Source organism: Eubalaena glacialis, chromosome 17 (genome assembly GCF_028564815.1).
Source record: "Eubalaena glacialis isolate mEubGla1 chromosome 17, mEubGla1.1.hap2.+ XY, whole genome shotgun sequence".
NCBI classification, from domain to species: Eukaryota; Metazoa; Chordata; class Mammalia; order Artiodactyla; family Balaenidae; genus Eubalaena; species Eubalaena glacialis.
Genome location: NC_083732.1, coordinates 49,156,047 through 49,172,082, shown reverse-complemented (window position 1 = coordinate 49,172,082; position 16,036 = coordinate 49,156,047). Strand labels below are relative to the sequence as shown.

The 16,036-nt window shown below is 42.3% G+C and overlaps 1 protein-coding gene across 2 annotated transcripts in view; it reads right to left on the bottom strand.

The window, feature by feature from the left end:
• Window positions 1-9,283, bottom strand: part of CPQ (carboxypeptidase Q) — a 523,824-nt gene extending 514,541 nt beyond the window's left edge. For both annotated transcript variants that reach the window (XM_061171373.1, XM_061171374.1), the window contains exon 1: window positions 9,157-9,283. The gene's annotated coding sequence lies outside the window, so the exon portion shown is untranslated. The remainder of the gene's footprint in view (window positions 1-9,156) is intronic.
• Between the last annotated feature and the right edge of the window lie 6,753 nt (window positions 9,284-16,036).

Sequence of the window (16,036 nt, the reverse complement as noted above, 5' to 3'; positions counted from 1 at the left end):
TTTCAGACACAGTGATTCAGAACCCACAGAGTTAGGTGGGGACCAGGAATCAGTATTTTTCAAATCTTCCCATGTCGTGATGTGCACTCATGATGTGATCTGATACACACGTATAGAATACATGGAGGGATCTAGTAGGTGTTATGGGCTGAACTGTGCCCCACCACAGTTCATATGTTTAAGGCCTACTACCCAGTGCCGCAGAATGTGACTACATTTGGAGATAAGGACTTTAAAGAGGTAATTAAGTTAAAATGAGGGCATGGGGGGTGGGGCTAATACAATCTGACTGAGGTCCTTATAAGAAGAGGACATTTGGACACACAGAGACGCCAGGGATGTACACAAACAGAAAAAAATTGACCATGTGAGGAAACAGCAAGAAGATGGACATCTGCAAGCCAAGGAGAGAAGCCTCAGAAGAAATCAAACCTCTTGAAGCAGTGTGGAAGACGAAGTAATTTAAAAGATTCTGCCTGGCCAAGGCAAGAGACAATAAGGGATATGACTAGAGTCATGATAGAAAGGATGGGGGGGATAAAAAAAACCAGAAAATTTCAGGTGCTATCACAGGTAGACACAACAGCATTTGGTGACTTACTAATGTGGGAGGATGATGAAAAGGGAAGAGATAAGGCTAACCTCCCAGATTTTGATCCTGTTTTGTACCCTATATTTCAGATACATCACATTACCTACTATCTCATAGACTGAGATGCCATTAACCAAAATAGAAAACCCAGAAAGCATATTTGGGAATGAAATTGATGAGTTGAAAACCAGAGAACAGAAATCAGAAGAACGTCAAGTGTAGAGCTAGACATCTCTTGCGAACAGAGGAGCTCATTAGAGCCACATGGCAATGACAGCACTGAGCTCACTTCCGTCATCACTCCCGTCCTTACAGCAACAAATAAAATGAGCAAACTGAAAACCAATGACTCTCCTTGGAGCAGAGAAGTGAGGGTGCAAAGCAAACCACCACTCTAAAATCTAGAGAGACAGGAAAAATCCAGAGAGTCACAGCCCAGATCTGCTTATCTGGAGCAGAAGCCACTGGACCCATAAAGTCTAGGAATACCTAAACAGTAATTTTAACAAATTGCTGGAGACTGAGTATGGCCTACCTTGAGAGTGAGAAACTCCTAAGCCCACAGTCTTGGGGAAGGAGGGGGGTGATTTCCAACAATTTCAGGTAATCACAAGACAGCTATTACAAAGGTGCAAAGACAGGAGGGAACATACCAATGAAAAAAATAATAATGATAGTGGCTAATATTGACTGAGCAGGCCTGTCTAAATGTTTATATTTCTTAACCCTACAGCAAACCTATAGGATAATGCATTGGTTTTCTATTGCTGCTGTAACAAATTACCACAAAATTGGGGGCTTAAACAATACAAAGTCATTATCTTACAGTTCCGTAGGTCAGAAATCCAGCACTGGACTCACCAGGTAAAATCAAAGTGTTTGTTAGAAGGGCTGAACTCCTTCCGGGGGCTCTAGGGAAGGATCTTTGCCTTTTTCAGATCCTAATGGCCACCCATATTCCTTGTCTCATGGCCTCCTTCCTCCATCTTCAAAGCTGGCAACATTGCATCTCTCTGGCCATTCTTCCATAGTCCCATCTCCCTAACTCTCTGATCCTCTTCTGCCCCCCTCTCCCACTGTTAATTAGGCCCACCACATAATCCAGGATATGGATTTCAAGTCAGATAATGAGCAATCTTAATTCCATCCACAGCCTTAATTCTCCTTTGCCACATAACCTATCATATTCACAGGTTCCAGGGATTAGGGCATGGGCATCTTTGGGGGAGGACATTATTCTGCCTACCACTGATAGTTATAATTATTTTTCCCATTTTACAAAGGAAGAAACTGAGGCATAGGAGAGGATATGTAATTGGTCCAAAGTCACACAAGTGTTAATGACAGAGCTGAAATCTGAACCCAAGAAACTGACTTCAGAGCCTATTTTCTTAACTGTTAAACTACAGCGAATATAGGGTGCTAGTAAGTGGTTAGTTTAAGTGGTAAACCCTAAAATTTAGGCTGAATAAGTAGTGAAATAAAGTCTGAATAGTGCTGACTTCCAGGATTTGCCCTCTGCTTCCCAAAGAACTAAATTGGGGTTTGTGATCCTCCATTCATTCCCTAGTCTTCCTACGGCCCCTGGTTTTCTGTAAGTCTTATCTCAGAAAAGCTAATGAAAAGAAAAACCCTATAAAAGAAGAGCCAGATGTTTCAGATGGTAAATTTTGCAATACAATACACACGGCATTAATGATTTAGAACATTTAATCAAATGTAAAAATGCATCTTCAGATTAGTCACAGATAACATAGATCCAAAGTATTTTGATAATGGTAAAAGAACCTCAAACCGACGTTCTGGGAACAAAAAGGACATACGAAGGTGGAAGATTAATTATATGAGCCACTTGACAGCATCATGAAAGAGAACATGTTTTCTTTTTACCATTTCAATCAATTACAAAGCTAATTGAAAACATGGGCTAAACCAGAGGATCAAAGCACAAGACCAGCAGGACTCTAGAATTCACTGAATTCTTTGTTAAACTTTTTTTACAATCTTTCATAAATGTTTGGAGAAGAAATGAATTTTCTGTGAATAAGAGACCATATATATACATATATAATCATATATCTCATGCATATTCATATATAACATAAAGAATTTTTTGATAAACATTTAATACACCATATTATTGAAACTTTCTATATCCCTGTTCACCCTTATGAATTATATTCTCCAACCTCATGAATTATATTATTCAAATCTTACCATTTGGCTTTTGTCTGCTTGATATGTCATATAAACACCAGATATTAAAGTCTCCTATAAATTGTTTTGGTCAAGTCAGACAGAGAAGGACAAATACCATATGATATTGCTTATATGTGGAATCTAAAAAAAGGCTACAAATGAACTTATTTACAAACAGAAATAGAGTCACAGATGTAGCAAATAAACTATGGTTACCAAGGGGGAAGGGGGGAAGGGATAAATTGTGAGATTGGGATTGACATATACACACTATTATATATAAAAGAGGTAACCAATAAGGACCGACTGTATAGCACAGGGAACTCTACTCAATACTCTGTAATGACCTATATGGGAAAAGAATCTAAAAAAAGAGTGGATACATGTATATGTATAACTGATTCACTTCGTTGTACAGCAGAAACTAACACAACATTGTAAATCAACTATACTCTAATAAAAATTAATTTTTAAAAATTGTTTTGGTCATTTTCTCATACTTCTGACCATTTCCTTTATATTCTTTGAAGATAAATATGTTTAAATGCCTGGCCCATAAAAAGTCACAACTATTCTGTCTTCCTTATAGATTTTATCTTTTATCAACTCTAGATCTGGTATAATGCTCTTTGCTTTGAATTACACTTGGTTTCTTTTTAATAATGATGTGGAACTCAAGGTCCGTAAAGGTTTCTGGTTTTCCCACCCTGGCCCACTATGTTGATGGATTTACACTCATGACTGCCTCTTGTGGGTCCCACCAGGGGCAGTGCCAGTGCTGGGCTTATCTCTCCATTTCCCAGCTGAGCTTCGGCCAGTGTCCTACCTGTAGGTGCTTCATAAGAAGCAAAGGTAGCTAGATGGATTTAATTGCAAATCATTATGTTCAATGTGTTGTAAATGGCCTCAAATAATTAGGGGATCCAGGTCCAGATCCCCATTTTCTTATTTGATACCCAACTTGGAAAAGTCTTCACATATAATACAATCAAGGTAGACGTAGCTTACTGCAGATGTATCTTTTTTTTTTTTAATTTATTTATTTATTTATTTATTTTTGGGTGTGTTGGGGCTTCGTTTCTGTGCAAGGGCTTTCTCTAGTTGCGGCAAGCGGGGGCCACTCTTCATCGCGGTGCACGGGCCTCTCACTATCGCAGCCTCTCTTGTTGCGGAGCACAGGCTCCAGACGCGCAGGCTCAGTAGTTGTGGCTCACGGGCCCAGTACTGCAGATGTATCTTGCTTTAAGCAAACCCCATATTGAAAGTCTGGATTTATCCAGATAATATGTTAAGGAATGATTAATAGTTCACTTTGTAAAGGGGTTATTTGCCTCTTAGAAGATTTAATCATAAGATTTGTTTATATTGCAGACTCTCCTATTACATTTTAAGTATTATTTGATTTCCACAGCAATTCTCTATATACAACCCTTCATAACCATCCCTACTGCACATAGCAGGGTTGGTGCTAAGGATCCTCTCCATCACTGCCTGTCTCCCCAGAGATCTTGGCTCTGTTGGCCTTCAAATATCATCTGCTTTATTCTTACTTTTACATGATGGACATGGTGGGAGGTGGAGGGGACTCATTGTAAAAGGCCAAGGTTCCAAGGCAAAGCAAGGTTCCGATACAATGGACAGAGCAGTGGGCTGAAACTCAGAAGGCCTAGAGTTCTTGCCAGTTATGGGATCTGAGGCAAACTACAGCCTCCTTAATACCCAGATTTTTAGTTTATAAAAGAAAGATAATAGTGCCTGCCTGCACATGCTTCTGAGGGTTCATATAAAAATTATTTTTAAATATAAGGTGCTATGCTAATATATCCTTTTTTCCAAGCACATCTAATGCCACGACCCTAAGAGAACACTACATCAATCTAACTTTTTCTCTGTTAGCAACTGTTTCTCACAGCATTCGTTAAAAGTTCTGAAAATTCCTCCTAATCATTATCCTTTTCATTTTATCTTACTCTACTTCTGTTATTCTTCCCTTAGTTCAAAGTCTCCCAACACTTTCTCTGCAAAATAAGATCAAACCCTCTGCACAGCACCTCTAAACAATCACCTATTTGTCTCTCCCTGACAAGCTGAATAAGATGAGAAACCAAAGCTTGTGAGATTCTTACCACTAAAGAAATACGTTATTTGGAAGAGGCAGCTCAAATTTCCTCTCTGTATTCCAAATCTGCCTATACCTGTGCTTTAAGCAACCAGTCCTCTCTGCTACACCCCTGCCATTTGCTCATCTTTGTTCCTTTCAACCACTCCTGTCTGTGTTGCTCTGTTTTGGTTTCTCTTGATGGTTTATAATAACCCCTCATTGTCTGAGTATCTAACCTTTTTCCTTCACTAGAACTTACATAATAATTAGAGTTCTAAAGAACTCACCTGAAATATAAGGGTCATTAGTTAAGTCTAATGTGGCTTTTTTCCTTCTTTTTAAGTGTTTTATTGAATTGATTTGTCTTTTTAGACTGTGGACCTGTCGTAGAGTTTGGCCAGTCTTGGCTATATGATGTCACAGTACAGCTACAGTCAAGGCTGTACACCAGGGATCGCCCATGGATGTTCCAAAGTTGTCTCACTGTCTTTCTGCCGAAAGCTCTTCCTCATCTGTTGTTTATTACCCTCATTAGTGGCATCTCCATCCACCCAGGTAAGCAATTCCAAAACCTGAGAATTATTTTCAACCTTATTTCCCATATGCAGCTAGTCATTAAATCCTGCCTTCCCTATATTCTGAATATCTCAAACTTACGCTAGTTTAGACCCTTATCCTATTTCATTCGGACTATAGCAACAGCATCCTCATTTTCTTCTGGCCTCCTGGCTTCTCCCTCTCTAGTTCCTCTGAAATACTATTGCTGGAGCTATTTTCTAAAGGAAATCCAATCATAGCACTCCTCTGCTTAAAAATTCAGCTTAAAAACTCTTAAAGATTATCTAGGCTGTGATAAAGCCTGAATAACATGACATTCAAGGACTTCCCTTCTCTGGCCCCAATCTCACAGGACCTCTTTACTACAGACACACCCAACCTCTGTCTCCCCCTGGGAGTGCCACACTCAGACTGCCTCCATTTCTTTGCCCATGTAGCTCTCTGTGCTTAGAACGAACACCCTTCTCCCTCCTCTTGGCCTTCAGGCTTCGAAATCCAGTTCAAAATTCACCTGCTCTGTGAAGTCTTCCTAAATTCTGACCATACCTCTCTCCTGGGAGAATGAGTGGCCACTACTCCCACATCACCCTGTGCTGCAATTATTTGTGGATGGATCACTTTCCTACGTAAACTCGGTATCTCATTCATCTTTATCTGGCACACAGTAGGCACTCATTAAATGGTTACTGAAATTAATATGCGCTGAGTAAAAGAATAAAGAAAAATTCCATAAATCTAGAAGCACACCAGTCCTCCTTCTTAGCTGCATTAAAGAAACAGGGCCCAGGGATAAAGAAAAGGACTAATAATCTGATGCAGCAAACACATGAATGGGTTGTTTGTGTTTAAAACCTAAGTGGTTTAGGGAGGGCAGGGGCAGAAGAAAGTATATTTTAAAGCTCTAGCTCCAGGGCAAGTAATAAAAATTGTTGCTTTAATGTTTTTTTCATAATATTGTGAGCAATGGGAAGGTCTATTCCATCACGCCGGCCTTCAGGGCAGAAAGTTTCAGCCTCCTGAGCTAAATCAAACTGGCACTGGCTCTCTGTTTTTCAAGCAACCGCAATTGGTCTCTGCCTTCTATGAGACTAAACTTGACTGACGAAGAAACAAAATAATTTCCCACTTACTTTATGGGCCTCTCTTTTCCTCTTTTGCTCTTGTCAATTAATTATAAGAGTGCTAGAAACTCATCTTGCATTTCTGCCCCTAGATTACACTGAGGTAGGCGTAGTACTTTGTCTGTGTTAGGAGTTGTCATTAGGTTGGGAGGCAGCAACTAGCCCAAGAAACAACACTGTTTGGTACTCAGAGTTTGAAGCCCTTAGGTGCCATTCACCCACATAGCTTTTGATGTCATCCTTTTTATACTCCCTGGATGGTTAAATCTGAACATGTTTAAAATTAGGATGCACATGCATCTAGGTCAAAATATCAGAGAGTCTAGAGTACCAATGGAACTCAATAATTTTCAAAATGATATAACAAACAATCCTCTATAATTCAGTCTTAATCATTCTACCCCTGAGCTCCCATTCTAAATTTACTTACCCACAATGCCCAAGAGTTTAATATACTACCTGGAACACACACAGAGACCACATTCGACAACATTACAAGGCTATCCTAGCAGGGATTGTCTATATATCTGGCAGAAACCCTGCCTCCATCTGCCTGTGTTTTGAATGCCTGACTTTCCCATTACCCAAGCACTGTTTCCATTTAGGAAGGTTGAATAGGGATTACAATTGTACCTATCAGGTAGGTTTATAGCGAGGAATAAATGGGGCAATACAAGTAAAAAGGTTAAATATAACAGTGCTTGGTGAGTGGTCAGTGCCCCATAAATATCACCTCTGTTACATTCCATGCCGGAACCACATGTGACCTTGGATCTTTGAGAAAAGAATTGGATCTTTGAGAAAAGAATCAGAGAAAGTTGGTCTTTTTCACCAAGCACCATGTTTGACTTCACTTCTCCCAATAGACTTGAAAGAACTGAAGTAGGTAACATTAATTTTACTTTATTTAACATGTTTGGGACTTTGTGTTTGTGAAATGTAGCATGCAAGAAATATTTTAATACGTATGTAAAATGACTTTTTAAGTGCCTTTAAAAAATCTCTAAGGTCCTTCCGTTTCCAAAATGTTGTGATCTATGATAACTAATCTCAAATGCAGGCAAATTAATAGTGATATAACTCCCTAGATATACTGAAAATATATGGCATTGTCAGGCTGGTTGTATTGGAAACAAGTTAGACCCAGGACCAGGAACCTGGGGCAATGCACAAAACAATCTTGCCCTTCTTTCTCCCCTCCAGCCCAGAGTCTATAATTCTCATCGCAAGCTCCCAGGTCCTTTTGTAGCAGATGTGGAGAGGATGAGGAATGAGTTGGAATTTGCAGAGAAAACAGTGGAGCCAAAATTCTACAGAATCCCAAGTAGAGCAGCTGAAGTGAGCAGGCTTCATGAAATCACCTGCAATTTCACCTTTTAACCGATAAAAGAGAATCCTAGAAGTCTAACTCAAGAAGGGGCCCTACCTAACCTCCTGCATCTTGGAGATTAAGAAACTGAGACCTAAAGAAATCAAGTAACACGTCTAAAGTCATCCAGCTTTTCTGAAACCTGGGTGTGGAAACCTAGAAGTGATGCAGTGACCAATCAAATTAATGCAGTCTCAACCTATGTCACTTCCAAAGTGTCTGCACACCGAGAAATGTCTCTCTTTTCCTCTCTGAACTACATTCAGCCTTCTTCAGTCACCCACAAACCAGCCAGCACTTGTCTCAGGAAGACAGACAAGATCCTCCACAATCCTTAATTCAAAGAAACATCTGGTTTTACAAACAAGTTACTAAAAGCAGAGTCATGTGGTACTACCTTCAGATTCATCCTTATGTTTCAGAAATACATTAAATAATATTATAGTGACAATGATTCTCCAAAGTAGGAAACAAAACTCAAGAAAAAAAAAAAAGCCTAGGCATACTTTGTTTTAAGCAATGCATATAGGAAAATCTACTTAGAGTGGAAATATGAGGGGGTGCTTCTGGTGATTATTTTCTTTTAAAACAGCATAGAATAGAACTTTTAAGTAGCCACAGTCAGAATGACTCCATTTACAAGAGTGCCACATTCACACAGCTTTTGGGAAACTACCAGAAGAGTTGTAAGCCTGTGTCTCCACTGCCTCCTCGTCGTGTGTATTTATATCCATCCATATTCCTTCATTCAACTCTACTTCATGTGTACTCATTCATTAATTCACCAGTTCTCCCTCATAGGAACTCACTCATTCATTCGATTGCTCACTTGAGTACTACCGAGTACCTGAGAAGTCCAACAGGGGCTCTGCCCCCGTGTAACTTAAGAGCCTGCGTGGAGCCTAGACATACACACCAAAAATGAAAGTACAAGATAAAAGGCGAAAAGAAGCACAACGGAGACCCGATAAAGCAACCTGGAGGCTCAGCGGAACTAGGTGTTGGTTCCCGATACGGGCGAAGGAAGTTCCTGCGCGGCTTGGGGCGGGGCACCTCCCCTCCCCGAGACAAGAGGGAAAAGGAGCCATCACGCCCGGCTCGCTGCCCTCCGTGCACAGCATCTCCCTCCATCCCGGCGACCGCACGCGGCTTCCCCATTTCTGGGCCCTTGTCGCGGAAGCCGCACGCCCGGCCCGTCTCCCGGTGGCCTCCCTACCCCGTCCGTCAGCCGCTCCCACGAATGGGTGACTTGGGAAGTCCACACCGGGGCCGGCACCGCCTCGGCCCGCCCGCCGGGAGGAGCCGGGCCCAGCCGTCCGCGGGCACGGCCCGGCCAGCGGCGCACGCACCTGGTCGGCCGTTCGGGCTGCGGCGGCGGCGGCGGCGGCGGCGGCGGCGGCGGCGGCGCCGGCGCCCAGGGTCACGCTGCCGGGTATCCACGGTCCTGCCCTCTGCGCACTGGGCGGGAAGGCGGGGCGCAGCGGCCCGGGACGCGGGACGCTGGGCGCGGGCGGGAGGGCCCGGCGGGGCGCCGCCTCCACCACGCCGGCGGGCTTCGCTGCGCCTCGCTGCGCCTCGGGAGACCTGAGGGCCGCGGGCCGACCAGCTGGTGCCTCACCTTCTGGCTCTGGCTCCCGTTAGAAAATCAGTGTCCCACCCTGGGTCCTGGGCCCCGCGGCCTTGCTTCTTTATTTAGGGGCCAAAGCGCCCGAGCGTCGCCCTCAGGCCCTCGCGGGTCTCTGGGCGGCGGAGGTTTCCAGAGCTGTAACCTCCGGCGGGCCGAAGGGCTTGGCCGAGGTGTCCTGTGCTTTCATGAGTGGCCGTGCGGGTAGGGAAGGAAGGGGTTGTGGAGCTGAAAGGAAAGCGTGAAAGGTGTTGCTCTGTCTCTGCGCCTGCATAAGGGCGTCTGGAAACCCCACGCTTTGTAAGCTGTCAAACGCCGCCCAAGGATACGCGGTTACTAAACCGTTATTGTCCCATCCTGCAGGGCAGGATTGTTAGAGAGGCGGTGATGATGGAAGGTGCACAAGAGGACCCGAACTGGGAGATCAGAAAGAGTCCTGTCTCTTTGGTTTATGTGTTAATTATATGAGGGTGCCCAAGAAGAAAGGAGACTCTTCTGATTACCCGGCGTAGCTTATCTCAACGAGTCACTCGCATCGCTGGTCACAAAGTGTGTGCTCACGTAGTTTCAATGTTTTCTGTTTTGATAAATTTGAATTCCTTTTGTTTAACCACACTCTTGTCAAATACTAACAGTTATCTTTGTGAAACACGGAGCAATTCAGGTCTCCTCTTTAACCAGAAAAAAAACAAACAAAAACAAACAAAAAACTTTTTAATTAAAAAAAGAAAGAAAAAACACGTGCTCACTGGGAACTTAAAAAAGTACAAAACTTGCAATGTCCATTTACCTGCATACACTTAACCCTCAGTTAACAATCTCTCTAAACTTTAGTAACCCCGTTGCCCACGGAATAAAGTGTGAACTCAGACATTCAAAGTATTTCCTCACAATGTGACCCTGGCCCACCTTTCCAAGATCATCTCTATGGTGCTATATCCAGCTCCACTGAATTACTTTTTTCTCAAACTATCTGAGGTAAAGGACACGTTTTATTATTTCCTATAAGTTATGGACTGTCATTCTTGTAAGATAAATTAAAAACTTGCTAGAAAAGTGAAAAAAGACATAAAAAACTACAAGCCCCAATTTTCATTACAGGTATATAACAGGTATACAAAAATAAAATTACTGTCAATTTATTTTTGTGTTCTTTTAATTTCTAAGTGTTTACTCTCAATTTCTATATTTATCTCATCCCAGGCCAGTAAAAACAGTTCATAGATTCACACTGATGACCATACTTAAAAGTGCCTTTTGACTTGCTGTTCTTCAAATGCGTCAGATGCTTTTTGACTTTGGGGCCTTTTATTCCTTTAGCGCCAATCAAAGTTCTTCTCACTCAAGGTTCAACTCGTAACGTTATAATAATAATAATAGCTTCACATTTATTGGGTACTTTATGCCAGGACTTTACATGCATTAACTGTGAATTCTTATCAACTCTATGAGTTAGGTATTATTATTATTCCCACTTTACAGATGAAGACACTGAGGATTAGGGAAGTCAAATCACAAAGCTAGTGAGGTGCAGAGCTAGCACTCTGACCTGAGCAGGCCTATACTGTCAACCTTGAGGTGAGCCCATCTCCATAAAGCCTCCACATTTGCTTTGGAGTTGAAATGAATCACCCCTTGGTCCCTCTACTACAACATTTTTCCCCCACTGGTTTGTGCTTTTTGTTTTTTTGGGGTTTTTTGGCCACACCACGCGGCTTGTGGGATCTTAGTTCCCTGACCAGGGATTGAACCTGGCTCCTGCAGTGAAAGCCTAACCACTGGACCGCCAGGGAATCCCCGCCCCACCCCACCCCACCCCGCACCACCCCACCCCACCCCGCACCCTTGTCTTTTATTGATGTCTGGCGTTAAGCTTTAAGCTCCTGAGTCAGTGTCATTTGTGTATCTCTACACCTTTCAGTGCTGCTTTCTCCAACTGGAATTTCCTTTATGCTTTATAAATGGTCTGGAAGAGTAGGTATTATTTTATCACCATTTAACCCCTGAGGAAACTGAGGCACGGAGAAGTTACTAGTAAGATGCTAGTAAGTCGCGGAGTCAGCCTTCCAAGCCAGGCAACTGGGCTCCAGAGTTGATTTCTGAACCGCCATGCTATGCTGATTTTCCACTGCACAATGAGTTCTTCCTGCTCAAAACACTTCAGTGACTTTCCATGGCTCTTAGGATAAAGACGAAACTATTTGGTGGGACCTACAAAACTCTGTGTGGCCTCCACTCTGCAGCTGCCTCTCCCAGCAAGCTTCCTGGTTCCCGTCTGCCACGCATGTCCTATTTCCCTTGCTCCTGGGGGTCAGGCTCCCTCCAACCATAGCACATGTTGTTCCCTGGACCTGGAATGTCCCCTCATCTGGTTCCTTCCTAAACCTAAATTTATCCTTCATCCAATTTTAGCTCAGGAAATCCTTCCTAGACTAGGTCAAATATCCTATTATAGATTTTTAAAGCGTTTTTAGGTCTTAACATAATTATCATTTTAAATGTAGTTTATGTGGATATTTGACTAAGGTCAGTCTCCCCCATTCAACACTGTCAGCTCCATGATGGCAAGGATTATCTTATTTGCCCACTTTTATATCCTCAGCGACAAGAACAATATCTGACAATATCTGGCAGTGGGTAAACATTCATTGAATGAATGAAGTAAATGGTGTTCCAAGTGTTATGAAAATATAGGAGGGGCACAGTGTTGTTCCAGTAAATGTTTATTGATCAGTTAAAAAAAAAAAAAAATCCTGGTTTGTACCATTTGTCAATTTCCCTGATGCGAATACTCCCACGATGGCCAATTTCGAGATGCCAACACTACGTCCCACAATGCTGAAACCGGGACGTGATGCGAACAATCGGCTTTGAGAGCCTGTTCCAGTTGGCTCCAGCACACCACTGGAAGGGCACCAAAGTTAGTGGGACAGAGAGTGGCTCACAAAGCCCAGGCAAGCTGCCCGGAGATCTAAACTAAGACCTCAATTATGAATAGAAGACAGGTTTGGGAGGTGGATGTGTGTGGGGGACAAATAAGTGGCAAAGTGGGTGGGACTGGAGAAGAAAAAGGAGAAAGTTCAGTAGGCCTGACATGTACATTTGAGAAGAGCCTGGTAAATCTTGGTAAGAGTTTCAGACTTCATCTTTATGGGAAGCACCAGACTGGCTTAGGCAGGTGAGTGGAACGATGAAGTTAGCATTTTGGAGAGATTGCTCTGGCTGCCTTTGCCAAATGGATTGGGCACTGCGCAGTCACCCAGAGGAGAGATGCTGGTGGACAGAACCAGGACAGGGATGAAGAGAAAGTGCTGACAACTGTAAAAGGGAGCCTGGTAGGAGGCTTTTGATGTGGAGATTTGGGCAAAAGGACAGTCTGGCAGTGAGCAGACCTACACTACAGCCTGAGTTTCAACAGGTGGGACCCCATGCCCCAGGGAAGGGAATCAATGCAAGTCTGGAGACACAGGGACTACACCTGATTATAAGCACAGGCTTTAGAAACAGGAAGCAAGGCTTGGGTTCTGGTTTAGTCACTTACTACCTGTGACCGGTCAGTTAAGCTCTCTGGGTTTTCAGTTTTCTTATCTGTTAAAAAAGAGGGGGTACAATAAAAACATCTCATATGGTAATTCTGATGATAAGATATGTCAAAGTAACTAATATAGTGCATGGAACATAAGTATACAATGAATATTTTTACAGTTTAACGGGACAAAAAGAAATGTCAGTCATCCTTTTGTTTACAAGAGCCATCTTCAAATCTGAATAATGTTCCCTTGGGGGACCACAAGGGGTACTTGATGGGGTGATCAATAATATCCTCCAAACTGAGATACTTAGAGAGTGACAGCGGTGCTGTTAATAATTACGCCAGGGCAACAGGCATAAACTGGAGCGTGTAGTCATCTTAGTGCCGAAGGAATTTCTACGGGGCAGACAGGCATGAGGAGTCTTAAGATCCAGAAGCTCAAGAAAGAATTCCTCTCACATATCCCACACCTCCCTAAAGTGCATTGTCCTGAGGGAAAAGATGTCCCAGAGCCCAAGCTAAGGGACATTTTTTTTTAATATATACATTTATTTATTTATTTATTTTTGGCTGTGTTGGGTCTTTCTTGCTGCGCGTGGGCTTTCTCTAGTTGCAGCGAGCAGGGGCTACTCTTCATTGCGGTGCGTGGACTTCTCATTGCGATGGCTTCTCTTGTTTCGGAGCACAGGCTCTAGGCACGTGGGCTTCAGTAGCTGTGGCACATGGGCTCAGTAGTTGTGGCTCGCAGGCTCTAGAGCACAGGCTCAGTAGTTGTGGCGCACAGGCTTAGTCGCTCCGCAGGATGTGGGATCTTCCCAGACCAGGGCTTGACGCTGTGTCCCCTGCATTAGCAGGCAGATTCTTAACCACTGCACCACCAGGGAAGTCCTAAGGGACATTTTGATAATGCCCTTAATCAGAGTTCTATAGATCCCCATGACCCCCATCTATCTCATGAAGATTCATTTCCAATATCTTACATTTGTGTTCAATAATTACTGAATGTGTAATATATTTATGTTTTAATAAATTATGAACTACTAGTAATTAATAATGATAATTCAATTCAGAAAAAAAATTTTAAACAAGACCTTATTCAGAAAAAAATTTTTAAACAGGAAATTTTAAGTGTATTCATTATTGTAGAGAAGTATGATAGGACAACAAACAAAATATTTTGAAGCATAAAAAGTAGGGGGATAAAATCCTGGAATAGGGGAATTGAGATGGAAAAATAACTTCATGGAAGGAAAGGAACAGTGTAAACTTATAACTATTGCGAGTTTTTTCAAGTATTTTTTTTAAATGGACTATGGTGAGTAGCCAATCACTGTGAAATTTAAATGCCTTTGGGTACATTTAGAAGAGCGATATAGGGCTTCCCTGGTGGCGCAGTGGTTGAGAATCTGCCTGCCAATGCAGGGGACACGGGTTCGAGCCCTGGTCTGGGAAGATCCCACATGCCGCGGAGCAACTAGGCCCGTGAGCCACAACTACTGAGCCTGCGCGTCTGGAGCCTGTGCTCTGCAACAAGAGAGGCCGCGACAGTGAGAGGCCCACGCACCGCGATTTAGAGTGGCCCCCACTCGCCGCAACTGGAGAAAGCCCTCACACAGAAACGAAGACCCAACACACCCAAAAATAAATAAATAAATAAATAAATTTATAAAAAAAAAATAAGAGTGATATAACAGTTTTATTTTGAAATGCCAATATTCACAATGCTGGAAATTGTATTCTTTGTAACTACTATACTTACAATGAAAACTATAGACATAGTTTTTTTTAATGTGCCAAGGAATATATTAGCAAAAACATTTGAAGACCATGGCTTTACATGACCTAAAGTTAACATCTGGCTCTGCCATTTGTTAGCGGTTAGCCATGGACAAGTTGTTTAACCTCTCTAAGCGTTAATTTTTTTATCTATAAAATGGGAAATAATAAACCTGCTTTGAGGGTTAGATTGAATAAACTTTATAAAAACTCCTAGCAAGCCTGACACTCAAGCCTGGTACTCAATAAATGGTACACGATGGTACTCAATGTTAACAATAGCTAATATTTCTTAATCACTTACTATATGCTAAGCACTGAGCTAATTTTCATATGACTCTCTGAGGTAGGTTTCTATGAATCATAGATGAAGAAACTGAGGCACAAAACAGTGTCATTTTGTTTTTTAAGTACTTTACAAAACAGTTGCTTAATGGTAGAGTCATGATTCAAAATCAAGTACTTTGACTCCAGAGCCTTCCCTGGAAACCACTAGACCTTACTTTTCTTCCCTAGAGGCTCCTCTTGCCCATCTGGGAATCTGGGTTACTATCAGGATTTAAGAATAATTCTCATTTATAAGTGGAACTCTTCAGTGTGCTAGGGGTCTCTTACTATTTTTTCTCATTACTGACTTTCCAACCCTTTGTACCTTACTTCACACAGAGAAAATGATATCTGCAGGAAACAATGGATTGAAGGATTGAGGTATGTCACTGTAGGAGTGACCAGCCCAGTAATTGCATTCTCTTCAAGCCTGGCTTGACCACCCTTGAAGGTTGAGTAGAACCCGTGCCTCCATACACATGTAATTCATTCCCAGCATGCAGTGTGCCAAGGCACACAGATTGGGCAGCTCTAGTATAGGTACTACTGAAGAGAGGTCTACACCTTCTTTTCCTCTTGACATGGGCTTGCAGGAATAACTGTTGGGTCCTTATTTTGGTGGGTCCTGATCAACTTGGCATTATGGAAAAGTGTTTTTTTGTCAAAGTTGGCATTATCAGAATATTGCAATTAGGGAAGATGTTATAATCAAATGCTATCTGTCAGCTAAAAAAAGTCAATGTTGTTTTGATTCTTCAAAGAATGCAATAAGAAACATTGCTTATTCTCTTTCATCACTCACTCCTAACTACTCTCCCAGGTATGTGAAAAAAGAGG